Genomic DNA, 23231 nt, shown 5'->3' on the forward strand with positions numbered 1-23231 from the left:
GCCGTAAGCAAGTGACAGGAACAAAAAAAGCCTTCTCATACCTACTCAATCACTGCACTTTTGGTGGATTGGAGACTGTGAATGCAGAATCTGAAAAAAAAAACACACAAACAAAGCAAGCTTGCTTTTAGACACTCTTCTTTGGTTTAAAAAAAAAGTGTTCAAAACTTACAGCACACGGTATTCCCAGACAGTCTCCCATTCAAGTACTAACCATGCCCGGCTTTGCTTAGATTCCGAGATCAGACGAGATCGGGCTTGATCAGAGTGGTATGGCCGTAAGCAAGTGACAGGAACAAAAAAAGCCTTCTCATACCTACTCAATCACAGCACTTTTGTGGATTGGAGACTGTGAATGAAGAATCTGAAAAAACATAGACACAAAATGACAGCATTAAGGCACACTTTGTTGGTTTCAAATAAAAGTGTTTAAAACTTACAGCACACGGTATTCCCAGACAGTCTCCCATTCAAGTACTAACCATGCCCGGCTTTGTTTAGCTTCCGAGATCAGATGAGAGCGGGCTTGATCAGAGCGGTATGGTCGTAATCGAGTGACAGGAACAAAAAAAGCCTTCTCATACCTACTCAATCACTGCACTTTTGGTGGATTGGAGACTGTGAATGCAGAATCTGAAAAAAAACACACTCACAAAGCAAGCTTGCATTTAGACACTCTTCTTTGGTTTCAAATAAAAGTGTTCAAAACTTACAGCACACGGTATTCCCAGACAGTCTCCCATTCAAGTACTAACCACGCCCGGCTTTGTGTATCTTCCGAGCACAGACGAGATCGGGCTTGATCAGAGCGGTATGGCCGTATGCAAGTGACAGGAACAAAAAAAGCCTTCTCATACCTACTCAATCACTGCACTTTTGGTGGATTGGAGACTGTGAATGCAGAATCTGAACAAACATAGATACAAAATGACAGCATTAAGGCACACTTTGTTGGTTTCAAATAAAAGTGTTTAAAACTTACAGCACACGGTATTCCCAGACAGTCTCCCATTCAAGTACTAACCATGCCCGGCTTTGTTTAGCTTCCGAGATCAGATGAGATCGGGCTTGATCAGAGTGGTATGGCCGCAAGCAAGTGACAGGAACAAAAAAAGCCTTCTCATACCTACTCAATCACTGCACTTTTGGTGGATTGGAGACTGTGAATGCAGAATCTGAACAAACATAGATACAAAATGACAGCATTAAGGCACACTTTGTTGGTTTCAAATAAAAGTGTTTAAAACTTACAGCACACGGTATTCCCAGACAGTCTCCCATTCAAGTACTAACCATGCCCGGCTTTGTTTAGCTTCCGAGATCAGACGAGATCGGGCTTGATCAGAGTGGTATGGCCGTAAGCAAGTGATAGGAACAAAAAAAAGCCTTCTCATACCTACTCAATCACTGCACTTTTGGTGGATTGGAGACTGTGAATGCAGAATCTGAAAAAAAAAAAACACACACAAAGCAAGCTTGCATTTAGACACTCTTCTTTGGTTTCAAATAAAAGTGTTCAAAACTTACAGCACACGGTATTCCCAGACAGTCTCCCATTCAAGTACTAACCACGCCCGGCTTTGTGTAGCTTCCGAGATCAGACGAGATCGGGCTTGATCAGAGCGGTATGGCCGTAAGCAAGTGACAGGAACAAAAAAAGCCTTCTCATACCTACTCAATCACTGCACTTTTGGTGGATTGGAGACTGTGAATGCAGAATCTGAAAAAAAAAACACACAAACAAAGCAAGCTTGCCTTTAAACACTCTTCTTTGGTTTAAAAAAAAAGTGTTCAAAACTTACAGCACACGGTATTCCCAGACAGTCTCCCATTCAAGTACTAACCATGCCCGGCTTTGCTTAGATTCCGAGATCAGACGAGATCGGGCTTGATCAGAGCGGTATGGCCGTAAGCAAGTGACAGGAACAAAAAAAGCCTTCTCATACCTACTCAATCACAGCACTTTTGGTGGATTGGAGACTGTGAATGCAGAATCTGAAAAAAAAACACACAAACAAAGCAAGCTTGCATTTAGACACTCTTCTTTGGTTTCAAATAAAAGTGTTCAAAACTTACAGCACACGGTATTCCCAGACAGTCTCCCATTCAAGTACTAACCATGCCCGGCTTTGTTTAGCTTCCGAGATCAGACGAGATCGGGCTTGATCAGAGTGGTATGGCCGTAAGCAAGTGACAGGAACAAAAAAAGCCTTCTCATACCTACTCAATCACTGCACTTTTGGTGGATTGGAGACTGTGAATGCAGAATCTGAAAAAAAAAAACACACACAAAGCAAGCTTGCATTTAGACACTCTTCTTTGGTTTCAAATAAAAGTGTTCAAAACTTACAGCACACGGTATTCCCAGACAGTCTCCCATTAAAGTACTAACCACACCCGGCTTTGTGTAGCTTCCGAGATCAGACGAGATCGGGCTTGATCAGAGCGGTATGGCCGTATGCAAGTGACAGGAACAAAAAAAGCCTTCTCATACCTACTCAATCACTGCACTTTTGGTGGATTGGAGACTGTGAATGCAGAATCTGAACAAACATAGATACAAAATGACAGCATTAAGGCACACTTTGTTGGTTTCAAATAAAAGTGTTTAAAACTTACAGCACACGGTATTCCCAGACAGTCTCCCATTCAAGTACTAACCATGCCCGGCTTTGTTTAGCTTCCGAGATCAGACGAGATCGGGCTTGATCAGAGTGGTATGGCCGTAAGCAAGTGACAGGAACAAAAAAAGCCTTCTCATACCTACTCAATCACTGCACTTTTGGTGGATTGGAGACTGTGAATGCAGAATCTGAACAAACATAGATACAAAATGACAGCATTAAGGCACACTTTGTTGGTTTCAAATAAAAGTGTTTAAAACTTACAGCACACGGTATTCCCAGACAGTCTCCCATTCAAGTACTAACCATGCCCGGCTTTGTTTAGCTTCCGAGATCAGACGAGATCGGGCTTGATCAGAGTGGTATGGCCGTAAGCAAGTGATAGGAACAAAAAAAGCCTTCTCATACCTACTCAATCACTGCACTTTTGGTGGATTGGAGACTGTGAATGCAGAATCTGAAAAAAAAAAACACACACAAAGCAAGCTTGCATTTAGACACTCTTCTTTGGTTTCAAATAAAAGTGTTCAAAACTTACAGCACACGGTATTCCCAGACAGTCTCCCATTCAAGTACTAACCACGCCCGGCTTTGTGTAGCTTCCGAGATCAGACGAGATCGGGCTTGATCAGAGCGGTATGGCCGTAAGCAAGTGACAGGAACAAAAAAAGCCTTCTCATACCTACTCAATCACTGCACTTTTGGTGGATTGGAGACTGTGAATGCAGAATCTGAAAAAAAAACACACAAACAAAGCAAGCTTGCTTTTAGACACTCTTCTTTGGTTTAAAAAAAAAGTGTTCAAAACTTACAGCACACGGTATTCCCAGACAGTCTCCCATTCAAGTACTAACCATGCCCGGCTTTGCTTAGATTCCGAGATCAGACGAGATCGGGCTTGATCAGAGTGGTATGGCCGTAAGCAAGTGACAGGAACAAAAAAAGCCTTCTCATACCTACTCAATCACAGCACTTTTGGTGGATTGGAGACTGTGAATGAAGAATCTGAAAAAACATAGACACAAAATGACAGCATTAAGGCACACTTTGTTGGTTTCAAATAAAAGTGTTTAAAACTTACAGCACACGGTATTCCCAGACAGTCTCCCATTCAAGTACTAACCATGCCCGGCTTTGTTTAGCTTCCGAGATCAGACGAGATCCGGCTTGATCAGAGCGGTATGGCCGTAAGCAAGTGGTAGGAACAAAAAAAGCCTTCTCATACCTACTCAATCACTGCACTTTTGGTGGATTGGAGACTGTGAATGCAGAATCTGAAAAAAAACACACTCACAAAGCAAGCTTGCATTTAGACACTCTTCTTTGGTTTCAAATAAAAGTGTTCAAAACTTACAGCACACGGTATTCCCAAGCAGTCTCCCATTCAAGTAATAACCATGCCCGGCTTTGTGTAGCTTCCGAGATCAAACGAGATCGGGCTTTATCAGAGCGGTATGGCCGTAAGCAAGCGACAGGAACAAAAAAAGCCTTCTCATACCTACTCAATCACTGCACTTTTGGTGGATTGGAGACTGTGAATGCAGAATCTGAACAAACATAGATACAAAATGACAGCATTAAGGCACACTTTGTTGGTTTCAAATAAAAGTGTTTAAAACTTACAGCACACGGTATTCCCAGACAGTCTCCCATTCAAGTACTAACCACGCCCGGCTTTGTGTAGCTTCCGAGATCAGACGAGATCGGGCTTGATCAGAGCGGTATGGCCGTAAGCAAGTGACAGGAACAAAAAAAGCCTTCTCATACCTACTCAATCACTGCACTTTTGGTGGATTGGAGACTGTGAATGCAGAATCTGAAAAAACATAGACACAAAATGACAGCATTAAGGCACACTTTGTTGGTTTCAAATAAAAGTGTTTAAAACTTACAGCACACGGTATTCCCAGACAGTCTCCCATTCAAGTACTAACCATGCCCGGCTTTGTTTAGCTTCCGAGATCAGACAAGATCGGGCTTGATCAGAGCGGTATGGCCGTAAGCAAGTGACAAGAACAAAAAAAGCCTTCTCATATCTACTCAATCACTGCACTTTTGGTGGATTGGAGACTGTGAATGCAGAATCTGAAAAAAAAACACACAAACAAAGCAAGCTTGCATTTAGACACTCTTCTTTGGTTTCAAATAAAAGTGTTCAAAACTTACAGCACACGGTATTCCCAGACAGTCTCCCATTCAAGTACTAACCATGCCCGGCTTTGTTTAGCTTCCGAGATCAGACGAGATCGGGCTTGATCAGAGTGGTATGGCCGTAAGCAAGTGACAGGAACAAAAAAAGCCTTCTCATACCTACTCAATCACTGCACTTTTGGTGGATTGGAGACTGTGAATGCAGAATCTGAAAAAAAAAAACACACACAAAGCAAGCTTGCATTTAGACACTCTTCTTTGGTTTCAAATAAAAGTGTTCAAAACTTACAGCACACGGTATTCCCAGACAGTCTCCCATTAAAGTACTAACCACACCCGGCTTTGTGTAGCTTCCGAGATCAGACGAGATCGGGCTTGATCAGAGCGGTATGGCCGTATGCAAGTGACAGGAACAAAAAAAGCCTTCTCATACCTACTCAATCACTGCACTTTTGGTGGATTGGAGACTGTGAATGCAGAATCTGAACAAACATAGATACAAAATGACAGCATTAAGGCACACTTTGTTGGTTTCAAATAAAAGTGTTTAAAACTTACAGCACACGGTATTCCCAGACAGTCTCCCATTCAAGTACTAACCATGCCCGGCTTTGTTTAGCTTCCGAGATCAGATGAGATCGGGCTTGATCAGAGTGGTATGGCCGCAAGCAAGTGACAGGAACAAAAAAAGCCTTCTCATACCTACTCAATCACTGCACTTTTGGTGGATTGGAGACTGTGAATGCAGAATCTGAACAAACATAGATACAAAATGACAGCATTAAGGCACACTTTGTTGGTTTCAAATAAAAGTGTTTAAAACTTACAGCACACGGTATTCCCAGACAGTCTCCCATTCAAGTACTAACCATGCCCGGCTTTGTTTAGCTTCCGAGATCAGACGAGATCGGGCTTGATCAGAGTGGTATGGCCGTAAGCAAGTGACAGGAACAAAAAAAGCCTTCTCATACCTACTCAATCACTGCACTTTTGGTGGATTGGAGACTGTGAATGCAGAATCTGAAAAAAACACACACAAACAAAGCAAGCTTGCATTTAGACACTCTTCTTTGGTTTCAAATAAAAGTGTTCAAAATTTACAGCACACGGTATTCCCAGACAGTCTCCCATTCAAGTACTAACCATGCCCGGCTTTGTTTAGCTTCCGAGATCAGACGAGATCTGGCTTGATCAGAGCGGTATGGCCGTAAGCAAGTGACAGGAACAAAAAAAGCTTTCTCATACCTACTCAATCACTGCACTTTTGGTGGATTGGAGACTGTGAATGCAGAATCTGAACAAACATAGATACAAAATGACAGCATTAAGGCACACTTTGTTGGTTTCAAATAAAAGTGTTTAAAACTTACAGCACACGGTATTCCCAGACAGTCTCCCATTCAAGTACTAACCATGCCCGGCTTTGTTTAGCTTCCGAGATCAGATGAGATCGGGCTTGATCAGAGCAGTATGGCCGTAAGCAAGTGACAAGAACAAAAAAAGCCTTCTCATATCTACTCAATCACTGCACTTTTGGTGGATTGGAGACTGTGAATGCAGAATCTGAAAAAAAAACACACAAACAAAGCAAGCTTGCATTTAGACACTCTTCTTTGGTTTCAAATAAAAGTGTTCAAAACTTACAGCACACGGTATTGCCAGACAGTCTCCCATTCAAGTACTAACCATGCCCGGCTTTGTTTAGCTTCCGAGATCAGACGAGATCGGGCTTGATCAGAGTGGTATGGCCGTAAGCAAGTGACAGGAACAAAAAAAGCCTTCTCATACCTACTCAATCACTGCACTTTTGGTGGATTGGAGACTGTGAATGCAGAATCTGAAAAAAAAAAACACACACAAAGCAAGCTTGCATTTAGACACTCTTCTTTGGTTTCAAATAAAAGTGTTCAAAACTTACAGCACACGGTATTCCCAGACAGTCTCCCATTAAAGTACTAACCACGCCCGGCTTTGTGTAGCTTCCGAGATCAGACGAGATCGGGCTTGATCAGAGCGGTATGGCCGTAAGCAAGTGACAGGAACAAAAAAAGCCTTCTCATACCTACTCAATCACTGCACTTTTGGTGGATTGGAGACTGTGAATGCAGAATCTGAACAAACATAGATACAAAATGACAGCATTAAGGCACACTTTGTTGGTTTCAAATAAAAGTGTTTAAAACTTACAGCACACGGTATTCCCAGACAGTCTCCCATTCAAGTACTAACCATGCCCGGCTTTGTTTAGCTTCCGAGATCAGATGAGATCGGGCTTGATCAGAGCAGTATGGCCGTAAGCAAGTGACAAGAACAAAAAAAGCCTTCTCATATCTACTCAATCACTGCACTTTTGGTGGATTGGAGACTGTGAATGCAGAATCTGAAAAAAAAAACACACAAACAAAGCAAGCTTGCATTTAGACACTCTTCTTTGGTTTCAAATAAAAGTGTTCAAAACTTACAGCACACGGTATTCCCAGACAGTCTCCCATTCAAGTACTAACCATGCCCGGCTTTGTTTAGCTTCCGAGATCAGACGAGATCGGGCTTGATCAGAGTGGTATGGCCGTAAGCAAGTGACAGGAACAAAAAAAGTCTTCTCATACCTACTCAATCACTGCACTTTTGGTGGATTGGAGACTGTGAATGCAGAATCTGAACAAACATAGATACAAAATGACAGCATTAAGGCACACTTTGTTGGTTTCAAATAAAAGTGTTTAAAACTTACAGCACACGGTATTCCCAGACAGTCTCCCATTCAAGTACTAACCATGCCTGGCTTTGTTTAGCTTCCGAGATCAGACGAGATCGGGCTTGATCAGAGTGGTATGGCCGTAAGCAAGTAACAGGAACAAAAAAAGCCTTCTCATACAGTCGTGTGTTCCTAGAATATTCCTTTATCCTAGTCAGCAACCTATTACCCTAAGGTAATCCTCTGTTTTCTTCCTAACCTTATGCCATGGTTCTAGCCCTAAGACCTCAAATGCAGAGAACCCAGATCATGTGCAGTGTAGGTGAGATGCTTACCAGAAGGATGATGAAAACTCAGGAGATCATCAGGTAGGTTGAAACAGAAGTGGTTTTTTATTGAACATATAAAAATATGCTCAAGGTCTCCCTGACGTCTGACACAGCAGACGTCTCCCAGAGGAAAGACCCCGAGCTGAAAAATCTCCCAACATTTATACTGTGTAATGACGTAGATAAACAGTTGATTGATGGCTTCTTATCTTTTTCCACGACTCTTCCAGCAGGTGTTGTAGCGCTCACGGCTCGCCTGGCAGGTGGCTCACTGGTGTGACGGTCCTCCAATCTTATCTTATCTTCTCTGACCTACTTTAGCGATCACAGTTTTCTTAGATCAAACACAGTTTTCTTAGATTGGCAGTGGCTGCCTCAACCTCTTATCTTATCTTCTAACAGGTGTTCATACCCAGTTCATTATTTCAACTTTTATCTTTCTTAGATTGGCAGTGGCTGCCTCAACCTCTTATCTTATCTTCTAACAGGTGTTCATACCCAGTTCATTATTTCAACTTTTATCCAGTGCAAAACACAATAAAATAATAAAATCCTTTAATAAACCAGTGTGAAAATAATAAAATCATTTAATAAACCAGTGTGAAAATAATAAAATCATTTAATAAACCAGTGTGTGTTTGAAGCATGGTTATATGATTTATTGCAGCATGTTAACATGAATATACCGGGGGACCCCATTATGCATTACACCCCCCTTTGAAATTATGTAGCATCATTTCAACACATCACAGGTAAAACATCAAAGAATAAATGTAAAAATAATAAGAAAAAAAGAGAGGTGACGGTGAGAATCAAATACAGCCATAAAGGATGCAAAATCACATCTCATTACCATTACCGAAATTTGGCAGACAGACATAGTGGCGAGGGCACTGTTTTTTAGCTGGGGGAGGAGTCTCCGGTCCAAGGCTGTCGCGCTTAGCCGGAGGACGAAGCTGAGTTTCTTTGCCTGTGGATGTAACCACAGATGACTGACATGCCCCACCAGCGAACTCCTCCGCTAGAATGACATCCAGCTCATCCAGGCCATCACCAACGCCCACCACGGGAGAAGACACACCACTCTCACCACCTGACTCCTCCAACGGAGCACACCAGTCGAAATCATCTATCTCTGGAGGCTGGCCATTCAGATACAACTCCTCGATGGCTTCAGCTATCTCAGTGTCGGTGAGGTCATGCAACTCCGGCAGCGGCGGTGTGGTAGTGTCAAAATTCCACACCTCATTGGCATCACCCCAAACCTCCTCCACCTTTAAACCGCCTACAGCCGTGCCACTCCCCCCTTCGCCATCAACAGCCACCCCGAACCCCATGTCCGTCTCACTATCGCCACAACATTCTCTATGTGGCGACAACACATTGCCAATTGCAGCCATCCGACTAGGACCAGGCTGCATTTCATCCTCACCCTCATCCTCAGAAGGATAAGCAGAAGCGAGGCTTTCCTCCTCACTGCTTTCCTCCACCTTAACATTTCCACTGCTCTCATTTTCCCCCATCATCATAGCCGGCGGGTAGTGGGCTTCTAAAGCCCCTTCCCAGATGGATTCTTCCAGAAGAGAGACCCAAGATTTTCCCGGGGCATAAGGCTTGACTCCACCTGGACCTGGCAGCACGCTATCCCTGTTCCACCTCTACCACAGTCTCTCCTGAAATCAGTTAAGAACCGGTCGCCAATGTCCACTGTCTCACCCAGCCTTCTCACCAGGCCAACTGCCTCGTCATTGGCCTCAAGCCAATATTCCTGTGTCCCCAAATGGAGTCCTCCCTGCATTGCCACCCTAGCGCCGGATACAATGTTGGCGAGGAAAGGTTTAACATTTTTGGACCCAAATGGGTAGTTTCCTAGCGGCAAGTGAAATCTCAGGGATTCTTCGCCATCCAGCCGGACGGCATCCTGCATCACATCCATCTTCCCTAACATAGCATTAACAGCCATATCCCCTCGATCATTGTATCTCACCCTTGCCAGCTGAATAGTCCCGTCATACGAGACCGGTTGCGAGCACCATCTAGCGGAGCCTCTGAGGCTCCACCAAACCGACTCATCCAAGCTGTGGTTTCCGGTGCTTCCTCCCAGACGGTATGCACTCCTCCTGTCCCCCCAGTGGAACGGAGGACTAGGATACAGCAAATACAGTCTCTCTCCATAAAGCCAAAAAGGCATTTCTCCATCTAGTGGGTCGATGAGCAAGTCCAATTGCTCAACCCCCATCCGTGGAGGCTCGTCCATCAAAGGCGCGTGTAGATTACCCTTTTTTCCCCAATGTATCATCCAGTCGTCACTGGAGGGAATCTTGATCCCTCTCGGCAGCGGCCCTGGATGTGCGCGCAACGGAAACTCGTCGAAAACATAAGGTTTTCCTCTTTTGTTTAGATCCAATATGGTACCCACATACTCGTTTTGCCAATTCTTGGTAAGGATCCCCTTACGCCTCACTATGGTAACCTGTGGTGTACGTTTCTGTAGCTGTGTCTGGTGAATCCTCATCCAGACCCCGAAGGGCAGGTTTATCGCTGTCCCCTTCCGCTGCTGATACGGCACTTGTCTTAAATAATCACGAAACATCTTTTTGTCGACTAAAGTCTTGTCCCACAAAACTGGCCGTCTTTCCTTATCAAGTCTTTCTTTTCGATTACGATAAATGTTAATAAATGCATACATAAGTGTTGGTTCGCCTCCTCCGACCGCCTTCTCTGTTTCTCTGACGGGTGCCCAGAGATTAGTATCCGTACCCCACTTTATCTCCTGGTACTCCTTCATTCCTCTCCACCATTTTCCACGAGGTTCCGGGATCCCAAAGCTCCGAGGCACCACGTCAGCGTCCTGTAATGATTACACAGAGAAACGCGCAAGGCCTACATTACTACCTTGTGCATTCATCACAGGCTCTATGCGTACTTCAAAATACGCTTTAGAGAAAGAGAGAGGGGTTCTTAGATCCAATTTCTGTCCCGCAGTAAAAGCTATAAAACAGGACGCTATCCAGACCGTGGGCTGAGCAAGGGCAATATTTAATATGCCCATTGCCAGGAAACATCCCCAGACCACGGCCATTCCCCTGACATTTCTGGAGTGTCTTTTCTTCCCCCAGACATGCCAGCATGAGGCTACAAAAATTGCAGCCCCCACTATGTAGCATCCTGCCCCAATGAATCTGTACACATTGGGAAGTTCATAAAGCACTCTAAGGCAAGTCAATACTATGTCCATTGCATAGATTACAACTGCCCCCATCCAAGCGTGATCTTCATATCCGTTAAGCGGAATCCCACACTGTGTGAGAAAGAGAATTACCACACTTGAATGCATTGGAGTAATACCCAAAAGAAATCTATTCATCAATCCCTTTATCAATATCATTATCATGTTAAGCATCGTCTTTCCCAACTCAACAGGATTTTTCTTGTCTGAGATGGCAAAGAGGATCAATACAATCTCCAAAATGTTAGCCCACTCACAATCTCTGGCTTCCCAGCTTGCGTCTGTGGTGGGGCCTACTGTGGAGTTGTTAGTCAACATCTCACAGGTGGCGTTTCCAATCAGAGTTATTGTAGCAGGAATCTTTGTAGTTATACTCACCGGGTGAGTGGCCTGTGGTTTAGGTCCCAGATGCGCTGGAGAAGCCATTTCGTCAGCGTCAGGAAAGAATCTTTTATTCTAGGCAGTATTGGCTCAAGAGGATAGTTCAATCTTTGGAGGTGTGCAGATGATGGCAGCCCAGCAAAGAGTGAGGCTTTAAACACAGCCACCACCGTTTTTATAGGGCTGACACCACCCTCACCCTCCCACGGCTGTGCACCAAAACTTCAAAGCGGGATGGGGCCTCTCACACCTGCGCATCTGTCCCGTTGCTCAAGGACAGATAAGACAGACCAGCAGCCCCTCCCTTTTTCTCCTTTTTCTTAGTTATTTTCTGTTTAAGCCTTTTAGCCTCTTCTATTGTCAGATTATCATTTTTCGCTTGTGCTCGCCTCAGTCTTTTCCTGATTGCTGCCCTACAAGGCCAACAGAGACATCTCCATACAGGTTTACACACATAACAGACTTTAGCCATTATTCCTATAAGGATTATTAAACCTATGAAAAACAAAGCCCATTTCATGTAAAACCATGACACATTCCACCAACCTGTGAAGCTCTTCCACCAACTCGTAACTCTTTTGCCTAGCGTTATCACTCCTCCCTTGGCAGCGTGCCATCCTGCAACAACAGTATCTCCTAATCCAGGACCGTTCCTAGCAATTCTCCATTGTCTTACAACCTCAGTTCTATCCCGCCTACAGGAAAATATTCCTCTGTCTTCGTGTTTATACGTAACATCAGTAGTATTGGGCCTGATTAACCTCTTATATGAACACCCCGCCAAAGGCAGTACTGCACATTCTTCCTTATCATATATGACGTCCCACCAACATGTCAGATTAAAGGGTATATACCATGGTGACTCCAGTGACATACGGTCTGTATACTTAATTAATTCCCATACCCATTTTTTATAGTTTTCAAATTCTCTTTCATCAGTGCGAGATCCATTCATCTTATCATGTCTACACATATAAGACTGAGTCCACCCCCACCTATTATACATAAGCACCCCTGGTTCCAACCCTTGGAGCCATCCTACGGATGCAAAATGTTTAGGCCAATGAGGCAACCTCAGTCTTGCTGTGGGTTTCACACATGTCGACTCCCTATTTCCTGCCAATATCCATGAGGCCGCAAACTCTCTTCCTTGCTTCCTAGCACTACTAAGTAGTGCCTTCAGACTTCTTTCACTTCTTGTTTTAACATGAGCACATTCCCAAGTTGTGTTGTGAACTACTTCATGAGTAATGAACCAGTCAGAGGAAATATTCCTCCAACCTCTCTCGGTCACACAATAAAATTGCTCACCTTCCGGTCCTAACATCACTCTTTCTTGTATTTTGCCCCACCTCATCATGGGATACTGGGTTTGTGGCGCCAAGGGAACCCATGCTATCATATCGTCTCCCGCCTGGTCAGCCTTTCCCCTCTGTATACCTTTCATTAAAACATATGACCATGGGTTTATCATGGTCCACCATTCGTGACCATGTATGTCCCACGTGAACCCTGTGTCTGCAAGGGTTGCGTTGGGGTTACTCAGAACTGATTTAAAATATTTAAATGGGTAGGAATATATCAAGCTCCTCTCACTAGAATACAATGTAGTAGCCGATGCCGGAAATAGAGTTTGTATAGTGTCCGCGTGAAAGATTTTCTCTTCATCTTCTGGATAAGGTTTATCATATTTTCTAACAGTATGCAACATTCCTGGTTTTAATATTTTAAACTTTTCACCGCTCCTGTCTTGGTTTGCTGGGGCAAAACCAAGATCTTCATAGTTTTTTTCTGTAAAAAACTTCCCCCATTGGGTTCTTTCTATTGTTATTTCTCCTTGAAATTGAGTTGCTCTTTCTTTCCTAATTAAGGCTTGCTGGTAGTTTGTTACCTGCAAATCCCAGGTTGTATCTTGATATAGCCTACCCCATTTAATTCTTTTTAACTTCCCCCAGACATCACTGACATCAAGATTCCCTATATTGGAATATAAAGGTAATATCTTCATTTGGTCAGTATGCTCTTTTGGAAGCCAGTCTAGGCTGTCTTTTACTGTGTCTGATTCTTCTTCTATTATTTCATCAGAATACCAATTCCTTTTCCAAGCCTCTTCCTCTGTATACGGCTTGCCCGTGTGATCATAGAACTGCAGGTTATCTTTTTCGTTGTGATCATTCGGTGGGTAAACTGCTATCCTATGAGTTGCTTCACTCTTATTGCCCGGATTGACATAAGACATTATATATGGAATCACCAACACTCTCATATCTTCTGAATCAAAAGATTCCACTGGGTTCTCATTACCTATTATCATACCAGCTAAATTAAACCAACTCCATGCCTCAAAAAATACCGTAGAATCAAGCTCTGATTTCTTCCTTATGTCGGACAATTTATCTGGTAGATGAGAACTACACTCATACATTGCTAACTCCCAATCTTTACCTCGGTATGGCCATTTATTGTCGTTACACTTCCAAATTTTTGTATTATCCTTTTGGACCTCATCTCTGCAACCTTCCGGTTTCATTATCAGCTGATGAGCCCATTTTACTTTAGTTAAATCTTCTCCAGTTTTTCCTTGTAGACAACTTTTAGCTTTTTTCCACCAAACTAATTCAGCATTTTTTACCCATCCCTTGTAACCATCCTGTGTCACCATAGGCAGGGCAATTCCCACAATTTGCCTAAAACAACTCCCACGGCTGTCCCAGGGGTTCAAGGGTTCTCTTCTATCATTATAGCGAGTCTGACAAATTACCTCATTTTTCTGGTATTGATCTAATTTTGAGTACATAAGCCTTCTCTGTACTCGGGGAAACTTATTCATAAACGTATTTAACTCACTATCTTTTTCCTTTTTACTGTTATAATGACTATAAGGCCCAGCCTTATAACCTTCTGCTCGTAATACAAAGAGATCCCAGTGCCAATAAACTTCTTTCAACGTCCACTTTTGTGAGTGGCATGACTCTTTCTTTCTATCACAAAAGTCCCAGCTTTTCCCTGAATACATCCTCGGATAATGTGTTGTTTCGATATGCATATCAGGAGGTGTGGGAGAGGCCCACGCAGGCTGAGAATTATCCTGATTAAGAAAAAAACATCGTTTCACTTCTTCTATCCAGAATGTTTCATCTGCTAATTTATCTGTCAAGACTATTTTATTTATTACATCTATTATATAAGTCTCTTCTTGAGCTTCATGGGGGGCTTCTGGGATATATATGACACAATGTTCTTCATTAGCCTTTACAAACATCGCCTTTAAGGAATAATTGCCTTTTATTCCATACTGTCTCCACCATAAAGGGCCCCATTTTTTCTCAGTTTTTCCTGACATCCTCATTGTAAATTTTTGTGCTTGAACTTCACCATATTTTAAATCCCACATTATACTTTGGTTTCCTGACATGTCATGCCAAAGAGAATTTCCCTTAGAATCATAATCAAGCTGCATTATTTGCAGAGTCTTACACTCTTTTCCGTCATTGGCTATGAGTGTGTCATTTTTCATTATTTTCCACACGTTTTGGATTATGGCAGCCAGCCAGAACATGGACCCAGTGCTACATCCTTTGTCTAATTTGGGATCAATTATTCCCGGATCCAATTTATCCGTACTCCTCCTAAATCGTACTTTTCCTGTTGTCATATTCATTTCACGATGAAGGTGAGCACTATATCGCGGCACTGGTTTCCCTGCTTTATCCAAAAAGCCTCGTTCCAGTATAGAAAAGTCCACTGTGCTATACGAGTGCTCAATTATATGTTGGGGGTAGGTTATATTATCAAACCTTTCCTTAGTGATGCTCTTTGTCAAGGGTACATTCCACACCGTGTTGGAATTAACCTTTTGACAGGTGCGGCTTATTTCAAACTTTTTATCTTCCCATTCTTTCCCTCTACGGGCGATATAGGAAAATGCCGTATAATTACAAGTGATGTTCTTCATTTCTTTCTTTATTCCGGTCAGTTTCAAAGTCATTGGCTCCTCAAGCTTAGCACTGAATGCCAGCATTCCTTCCTTGGTTTTATTACTTATTTTATTCACTATCTCCTCCCAGGTAGTTAACTCACTATCCTTTTGGGATGGACTTCGATTTTTATCGTGGTGTATTTCACAGCGCTGGAGATAAGCCACTTGACTCATATCCCTCAGTTTTATCATGGTTTCATTATCACAGCACGGACCATCATAGAGCAGAAAAGGAATCTCACACACTCTATAAATAGATGGGACTTTCCATTTTATCCCACACTTCCATTTTTCTTTTACTTGGGGTATTTCTTTCCGTCTCTTTCCTGCTGTTGCTTTTAACAATGTGGTTTGCCTTGTTGTTACTTGTGTAATACGTTGAATTGTTGCTTCTTTATTTTCTACTGGCGACCTGGATGCCTGAACAATTTCATCTTTGATCATTATTTCTTTTTGTCTTAGTTCAGGCTGCAGAGGCGGGGGAGTGTTTTCAGCCTGTTGCTCCTTCTCAAGGCTTCTTAGCTGAGGGTTTATTGGCACCATGCCACGCGGCATGGGCAGTGGAGGGAACAGAGTTGTGCAGGCTCTAATTATCTCAGCCTCTCTCGTCTCTATCCCTACTTCTCCCCTTTTTTGTAATTCTTCCTTTCTTCTTTTTATTTGAGCACAAATTTGTTTTGTCCTAAAGTCTTTACTTCGGTTAAGCTTGCTATACCATTCGTTTACATATGTTATCATGTCAATTTTTATACATGATGTGGGTAGTTTATAATAAGGAAGGAATTTCAACTCACTCTGATTGCATGGGTCGACTGTAGGCTTAACATCCTCCTGCAATGCTCCTGTTTGTAGATCTCTGGCCATCTTCCCAAACTGAGGAAAAGCTTTTTCACACTCTGAATATTGGTTAGTCAAATTGATTCCTATTCCTCTCGCCTCCATTTCAAGGCCTACCTGTCGTATCTTGACACACACTTCCAACCCTCCATCAGGCAACCGTAACATTAATTCCTTATCTGCCCAAAGATTAACTTGTCCTGCCAACAGCTGTTCCAAACAATTATTAGCTTTTAGAGTCAGATTATGGTTCTTAATAGAACAGTCATCAGTCCTGTTATTAACCCTTTCCATAGCCTCACCATCCCAATCTTGCAAACCTCTTCTATCCCTTACTGTGGTTGCTCGGGTAACGTTCCATATGGCTATGTCACACTTCCCCTGCACTGCTCCTAAGCGTGCTAAAAGTGTGTATGCCATAGTCATGTACTTTGTTTGATCAAACACATAATCCTTCGGATCTTCCCTTCCCTCTGCATACTGTGTTTTCTCAGTACTAAATGGGATTAACCAATCTTCATCCATAACTGGGGCGTAAACAGTACACTGCTTACATTTGACCATTTTTTGTTTTATCACTGCTCTCACATCGGCCGAATTTTCATAATAGGTTATACTCAGAAGTGCTATGTAGATAAGTAATACCAGTATCAACGATGCCATGAATCCCATTAACATCTTAGTACATAGGCCTGCCTGAGTAGCCCGCCTAATCTTTTCCTTCCACTTTCTCCTTTTCATAGCCTTTTTAGCTGCTTCATATGGTTTCATTTTACCTTTAGCCACGTTTCTAATATCTCGCCATTTGTCTATTTTCCATAGGAGATTTCTTGCCTCCAGCGTCATCCTGCCGTTTCGCCACAGTCTCATTCTGGCGATATCTAAAAATAACAACAACACATACATAACCTATTAATGGCTACCTTAAACGGGGTAACACTGGGATAAAATTTTAATTTATTAATCTATTACCACCCCCCTTCCCAGTGTTACTAACTCCATTTTACGCCACTGTCTCCTCATCCGAGTCTAACTCGGGAGCTTTAATAGTTCCCTTTTTTCTCTTAAGCTTCATCCTTTTCCACAGCGACACTTTCGTCGCACCAGGCATAGGGGGCGCCATCGGTGGATCGATAAACGTGGGATCCATTTCAGTCTCCCAACTATTTTTTCCTTCCTTCTTCGCCTTATCTATTCTATTATTGAAAAACCTAACTCTCCTACGGCGCGAACGAGGAAAGATGGGCAACTCTCGTGACGTCATCACCCGGCTGCCTTCAATCCAAATTTTAGCTGCCACGGCAATCATAACTGATGCCTCATTCTTTTTGTTCCAATAATGTTGTGTCAGCTTTTCCAAAACCACAAACATCTTACGGAAAACATCCTTCTCACCCTTTTTCTCAGTAAGGATATTCGACTGAGAAACCACAGAAAACACTCTCATAGGCGTCTTAGCCGGAGCTACGCTCCCACTAGTGATCCAATCTTTGGAGAATCTGCTAGATTGCTGAGGAGACCAAGCTCTGACTGATCCCCTTTGGGTATCAGAGCTACTCCCTGTCATAATTTCACTCAGAATTTCGCCCACTGTAGTTAATTCTGTTTCATCCCTAAGCAGCCTTTTACTTTTTCGCCTAATTACAGGAAGTCTCCAATTATCTGCTAACCCTGTAGCGATGTCAGATTTCACTGAGCCTTCCCATATGTAGTCTCCACACATCACTGCTGCAGCATCATGGGGCTCGACTCCAGCCATTACTGCATGAGGAAAGACACAATGAGTACTGGGGTAAAACCTGGCACCCCCCTCCTCTATCGGGCGATGCACATAACGTGGCCCTACTCTGTGTGCCAACAAGCCAGCAGGCTCCAACCTACACCGGTTGTCACACAGAATAAATCCCCCATCCTTGCCGGAACGGCAAACACAAGGGGACCCATGGCTATCCAGCCGTCCACACAAAAACCTCTGGCCACATTTTTCCCAGCACTCATAACAAAATGACACCCTACAACTTCCAGCCAACTCAACCCCCTTCAGATCTCCGTGAGTTAGGTGACCATGTTGTATCACCCTGTTCTTCCTAATTCCCATCCATATTAAGGCAAACACCTCACCACCACACAAGACGCAGGCACCGGGCACATACTCAGCCGCCATTGCCCTCTCACCTGGAGCGTGACCCGGCCATAAAATACGGGTCACAATTCCAGACTCAAGGGGGGCAGCCAGCAGCACCAGCCCCATAGTCAAATGTGCCCTGTCGGGTACAGCATGATCAAGACTCTGCACTGCCCCAGACACATCAGGAGTTACCCATTCCGCTATAGCAACAGAAGGGGTATTTGCCATCTTCCTGATGAACGCCGGGACATGAGATCCAACCATGGCATCCCTATCAATCTCTAACGGCTCCACCTCGGAGACGCATTTTGAGTCTGACCTGCTTGGGATGGAACTTTCGGCCATCCTTAACGTATATTACGTTACCCTCTTGTCGATCGACCGTCAATACCTCCTTAGTCTGGTTTATCCACACCTCGTCGCCTTCCTGCAACAGAGGGTGGCCATGATAAGGGTATGTTACCGGGCGACGCAATTTAGGCTGACTCAAACCTTGATTGATAGTATACAAGTTTTCAGGGGTCCACCAGTCTTTGCCTATTACGGATATAGCTTCCTTGCTACTCCTCACGGCCCTTTCCGCCACACCGTTTGTGTTGGATTGATACGGTATAGTTAACGTGTGTCTAATGCCTAGGTTTGCCAAAACCGTTTGGAACCTATTTCCCGAAAACATCGTCGCATTATCACTACGTAACTCCTGTATTGTCTGATTACCCTCTAAATAACTCAACACGCATCTTTCAGCTTCATTTTGAGTCTCATGATTTATTGGGTAAACGCGAGTGTTCCCTCCAGCGTTATCAGCTATAACAAGAAACATCTTGTATTTCTTATATTTCTTATCCAGGTGCCCCACATCCATTGATGCACTAACACCTGGAACATCCTCCCGGATGTACCCTTCATCGTATTTAATTGGAGCTAGGTTACCTTTTAGGAAACATTTTTCACACTCGTGCCTTAGTTTGGGGAAACATTCCTCCAGGTTTTTGACATCCACCTTGTATTCTTTTAACTTTGTCTTTAGTCTCTCAGTACCTGGATGGAGTAACATATCATGAAAATATTTTAAATATTGCATTCTATCCTCCTCAGGTATTATTATGACCCCTACCTCGTTTTTCCAACTATCTGGTAGGATTATATTAAATCCTCTTAATCCTTTCAGTTGCTTTGGAGCATCATTTCTATTTTGTACCATATCATCCACTAATTGATTCCCCTTACTGTCATAATCTTGTTTGCCAGTATGAGAATTAACATGATCAATTATTACTCTTTTTCCCTGTAACAACTGAGCTACTAGTATCCAGTGTGTTTTATGTCCCAGGTCTTGGCCTCTATAATTCTGAAACTGTCTAGATTTCCAAAACCTGAGATTATTCCTTACACCTTCTACTACATACCAGCTGTCAGATATAATTTTATAATTTTTAATTTTCTTGACCTTCATGTGCTGTAATGCGTTGACTAATGCCAGCAACTCTGCTTCTTGAGCTGTTTTCCCTGCATATCCTGTTTTTTTCCATATTTGCTTATCATTTTTAAAAACAATAAATCCCCATTTTCCTACTTCATCACGTGTAGTTTTGCTACCATCAGTAAATACTGAATAAATCCCATCCCATGGGATTTCTTTGTCCATCACCTCCATTACTTTTGGGTTAGGCTTATCTCCTAATACAAACTTCCAGTCAGTGTCTTGTAGCATTAAAGTCCATTTTCCCCATCTGCTTTGATAAGCTTTCGCGAACTCCACTGCTCCTTTGTGTACTTCTTTTGTTAAGGGGTTTTGAGTTTCAACTGTCACTTTCCTGTGGCTGAATAAGCCACATATCTCTCGATATGCTTTCCAAAGTAATAACAATTCTCTCTCGATTGGAGTATATCTTATTTCCGTATTAGAATATTTGTGAGATATATATACAAAGGGCTTATCACTTCCTTCTTCGGTGGCTTCTATCCAGCCTCCTTCTTCCCACATTTCACTTTTTAGTCTAATAGGGTCAAGTCCTGTGACTGGTGCTAAAGGCTTGACAGCTGCCTTTACATTTGTTAAGACTTCTTTAAATTTAGATTTTTCTTCTGCTGTTAGTGGCCTATCTTTTTCCACTAGTTTTTTCTTATCTTTATCCCATTGTCTGAGGCCTATTTTCACTGCCTCTATTTCTTTTACTAGCACCGGGTATCCTGGTATTCCTGACCTCACCCAGCTCATTTTTCCCATACATCTCTCTAACTCTTTTATGGTTTCAGGGGCTAATTCATCCAAATATCCTGATACCATCTTTATGGTGTCTCCTCCAATTGTCATTCCAATATACTTTACTGATGGGATTCCAATTTCACATTTTGAAAGACTTATTTTTACACCAGCTTCTCGCAGCCTTCTTAAAACTTCTTCTAATAATTTTAGATGTTCCTCCTCGGTATCAGATGACAGGAATATGTCATCTATATATACCTGGGCTGAAGTATTTTCTAGTATTTTTTCCATCCTTTCTTGGAATGCATTAGGTGAGTTACCAAATCCCTGCGGAAGCCGTGTCCAACAATATCCCTGGCCTCCTATCATGAAACATGTTTTTAATTGGGACATTTCATCTAATGGAACACTCCAAAATCCATTCGCCAAATCTATTGAGGAATTGAATTTCTTAGGTCTTAAACTCATCATTGTAGTTTTCGGGTTCACCATAATTCTAACATCTTTTACCGTCAGGTCGTTTAATGCTTTCAAATTATGTACTACTCGATATGTGCCGTCCTTTTTGGGTACAGCTTGTACCGGCATGAAGCAGGGCGTTTCTTTTATTTTCTTGACCACACCTAAGGTCTCTAATTCTTTTATTGTTTTAAGGAATTCCTTTTCCGCTTTCCCTAAGGGGTATTGAGTTTGTTTCCCTGGCATAGCACCTTGAATGACGTAAGGCTCGGTTTTCATGAATCCTACATCATTCTTAAACTGTGCTAATTCAGCTGTTTTTAATATTCGTTTTAATTCTTTTTTGTCTTTCATATGTGATTTTTCAACCACTGAATCTATCACATCTGGTATGTTTACTTCTTTCATCCAGCGTGATTTTGTCACCATAAGCCAATCCACGTCTTTGTATGCTATTAGAGGCGAGTCTCCTATCAAGACTGTCCTTCCTTTGAAACAACCTAAAGGCATTAAGCAGCGGTCGCCATTTGCTAACTGTACTTCCGCTTTCCCTGCCATTTTGTTTACCCATTTTTCCGGCAATATGGACATATCTGTGCCTGTGTCTATTATTACTCTTTGTTTTACTCCATTAATCAATATATGTCCAATTATTTCCCCATTTTCATGTATACATCCTTTTATAGGATGTATATAGGATTTAGACAGTGGTTCTCAATCTTATTTGGATCGTGACCCCTATTTTAATATCACATATTTCTGATGACTCCAAAGACTTCTTTTCCTTGTAGAATTATTTTTGGATTATGTTTGTTATCCTGTGTTACAAATACATAGTAGGCAGGATCAGCGACAGGTTGTGCAGTTCAGATTTTATTTTAACTTTAGATTTATATTTGGCAAAATGAGAGTATGGAACACAGTTGTTTGATATTGTGTGTTTTAATTTGAAAAATAATGATAATTTCTAAATTCAGTTAATAATTAAACAATGACTATTTCAATTCTACTATATAAATTCCAAGCGACAACACTAGGGTAACGATCCCAAGGTTGAAAACCCCTGGTTTAGACTGACATAATCAGTTTTTTTGGAAACAATATATTTGTGCAATTATTTCAAGAATATTGTGACAAACAAAGTAGATAACTCAAGAGAAAAATAAACGTTTCCCAAAATGAATTAATTTGATTTGATTTCCTTTCTCTAGCTGCATGATCAGCTTGTTTTTGAGCATAAAAAACAACTGGTTGGTGCAATATACTGGGCAATGTGTAATAGTTCTATGCAATACGCCAGCACAGTATTATATTAATACTGATGAGTGTATGTGAACCTCTTTTTTTTTTTTTTTTTTAATCTATTTATATTGTATATACATTGTTTATTCTTATGTTTGTATTTTTATGGGGAGCTCTATCTCATTACATGTTATGTAATGACAATAAAAGGCTATTCTATTCTATTCTATAATGTCTCGGATCTAGTTTCTTTATAAAGGATACTGGTGTATCTAATTAATTTACCCAGGTGACATAAGCATAACTTAAGTCTCCTGTGAAATTTTGAGCTGTTACATCATATATTTTTACCATACATTTTGAGGTTGCTATCCTCATTACACATCCTCCTTCAAGATGATCCACCATTTTAGATATAGTTGGTCCCTCTGGAGGGAGTGGTGAGTATGGGGTGTTTCTAATAGGACACTCCCCATCTCCTTCTTGCGACCAATCATCTTCGTCATCAGTCACTAAAGGGCGGAACCTAGACAACTGTATTTGAAATTTGGGTATTTGTTCTTTCTCCCTCGAGGTTCCTGGTTCTGATATTGACAGCACTACCCGTGCTACGATACCTGGACTGATTTAGCTCTCTTTTTCCCACTGAACCACTGGGACCTTCAGTGGCGGATAAGATAGTATTGGATTCAATCTCATTGATCTTCTCCTGTTGTTTGGTGAGTAGCTCTCGGTTTTGTTCTACCGTGCCTGCTGAGGCGCTTACTAGCTCACTCATCTTACCCATCATTTGATGATGTTCTCTCTGACACTGCCCCCTCAACTCTTTTCGAGTCATATCTAAGTCATCCTCTTCAAGAGGGGCTGAGGGTAGCGGATTGTCCGCTATAATTTGAGTCACAATCTTATCTAGCTTTCCCGGTCTTTCCGCGTCAGCTATTTCATCATATTTTGGGGGATTAGGTTCA

The 23231-nt window shown here is 42.3% G+C and overlaps 1 protein-coding gene, 2 non-coding genes and 26 pseudogenes across 28 annotated transcripts in view; 1 reads left to right on the forward strand and 28 right to left on the reverse strand.

Moving 5' to 3' along the window:
- LOC114461434 (mucin-5AC-like) overlaps positions 1-23231 on the forward strand; it is a 419115-nt gene that overhangs the window by 21809 nt on the left and 374075 nt on the right. The window lies entirely within an intron of this gene.
- On the reverse strand, positions 166-284 carry LOC114462670 (5S ribosomal RNA). Its single transcript, XR_003673995.1, has one exon. It is a non-coding gene; the product is annotated as a 5S ribosomal RNA (ribosomal RNA).
- Positions 434-552, reverse strand: LOC114462736 (uncharacterized; annotated as a pseudogene).
- Positions 707-825, reverse strand: LOC114462743 (uncharacterized; annotated as a pseudogene).
- On the reverse strand, positions 976-1094 carry LOC114462679 (uncharacterized; annotated as a pseudogene).
- Positions 1245-1363, reverse strand: LOC114462738 (uncharacterized; annotated as a pseudogene).
- On the reverse strand, positions 1521-1639 carry LOC114462722 (uncharacterized; annotated as a pseudogene).
- LOC114462727 (uncharacterized) lies at positions 1796-1914 on the reverse strand (annotated as a pseudogene).
- On the reverse strand, positions 2070-2188 carry LOC114462749 (uncharacterized; annotated as a pseudogene).
- Positions 2344-2462, reverse strand: LOC114462740 (uncharacterized; annotated as a pseudogene).
- LOC114462673 (uncharacterized) lies at positions 2613-2731 on the reverse strand (annotated as a pseudogene).
- LOC114462674 (uncharacterized) lies at positions 2882-3000 on the reverse strand (annotated as a pseudogene).
- Positions 3156-3274, reverse strand: LOC114462723 (uncharacterized; annotated as a pseudogene).
- Positions 3430-3548, reverse strand: LOC114462683 (5S ribosomal RNA). The gene has a single exon (XR_003673996.1). It is a non-coding gene; the product is annotated as a 5S ribosomal RNA (ribosomal RNA).
- On the reverse strand, positions 3699-3817 carry LOC114462720 (uncharacterized; annotated as a pseudogene).
- LOC114462733 (uncharacterized) lies at positions 3972-4090 on the reverse strand (annotated as a pseudogene).
- LOC114462724 (uncharacterized) lies at positions 4241-4359 on the reverse strand (annotated as a pseudogene).
- LOC114462701 (uncharacterized) lies at positions 4510-4628 on the reverse strand (annotated as a pseudogene).
- Positions 4784-4902, reverse strand: LOC114462675 (uncharacterized; annotated as a pseudogene).
- LOC114462741 (uncharacterized) lies at positions 5058-5176 on the reverse strand (annotated as a pseudogene).
- Positions 5327-5445, reverse strand: LOC114462680 (uncharacterized; annotated as a pseudogene).
- Positions 5596-5714, reverse strand: LOC114462676 (uncharacterized; annotated as a pseudogene).
- LOC114462730 (uncharacterized) lies at positions 5870-5988 on the reverse strand (annotated as a pseudogene).
- On the reverse strand, positions 6139-6257 carry LOC114462681 (uncharacterized; annotated as a pseudogene).
- Positions 6413-6531, reverse strand: LOC114462725 (uncharacterized; annotated as a pseudogene).
- Positions 6687-6805, reverse strand: LOC114462729 (uncharacterized; annotated as a pseudogene).
- LOC114462682 (uncharacterized) lies at positions 6956-7074 on the reverse strand (annotated as a pseudogene).
- On the reverse strand, positions 7231-7349 carry LOC114462677 (uncharacterized; annotated as a pseudogene).
- Positions 7500-7618, reverse strand: LOC114462712 (uncharacterized; annotated as a pseudogene).

Source organism: Gouania willdenowi, chromosome 4 (assembly GCF_900634775.1).
Source record: "Gouania willdenowi chromosome 4, fGouWil2.1, whole genome shotgun sequence".
Lineage (NCBI taxonomy): Eukaryota > Metazoa > Chordata > Actinopteri > Blenniiformes > Gobiesocidae > Gouania > Gouania willdenowi.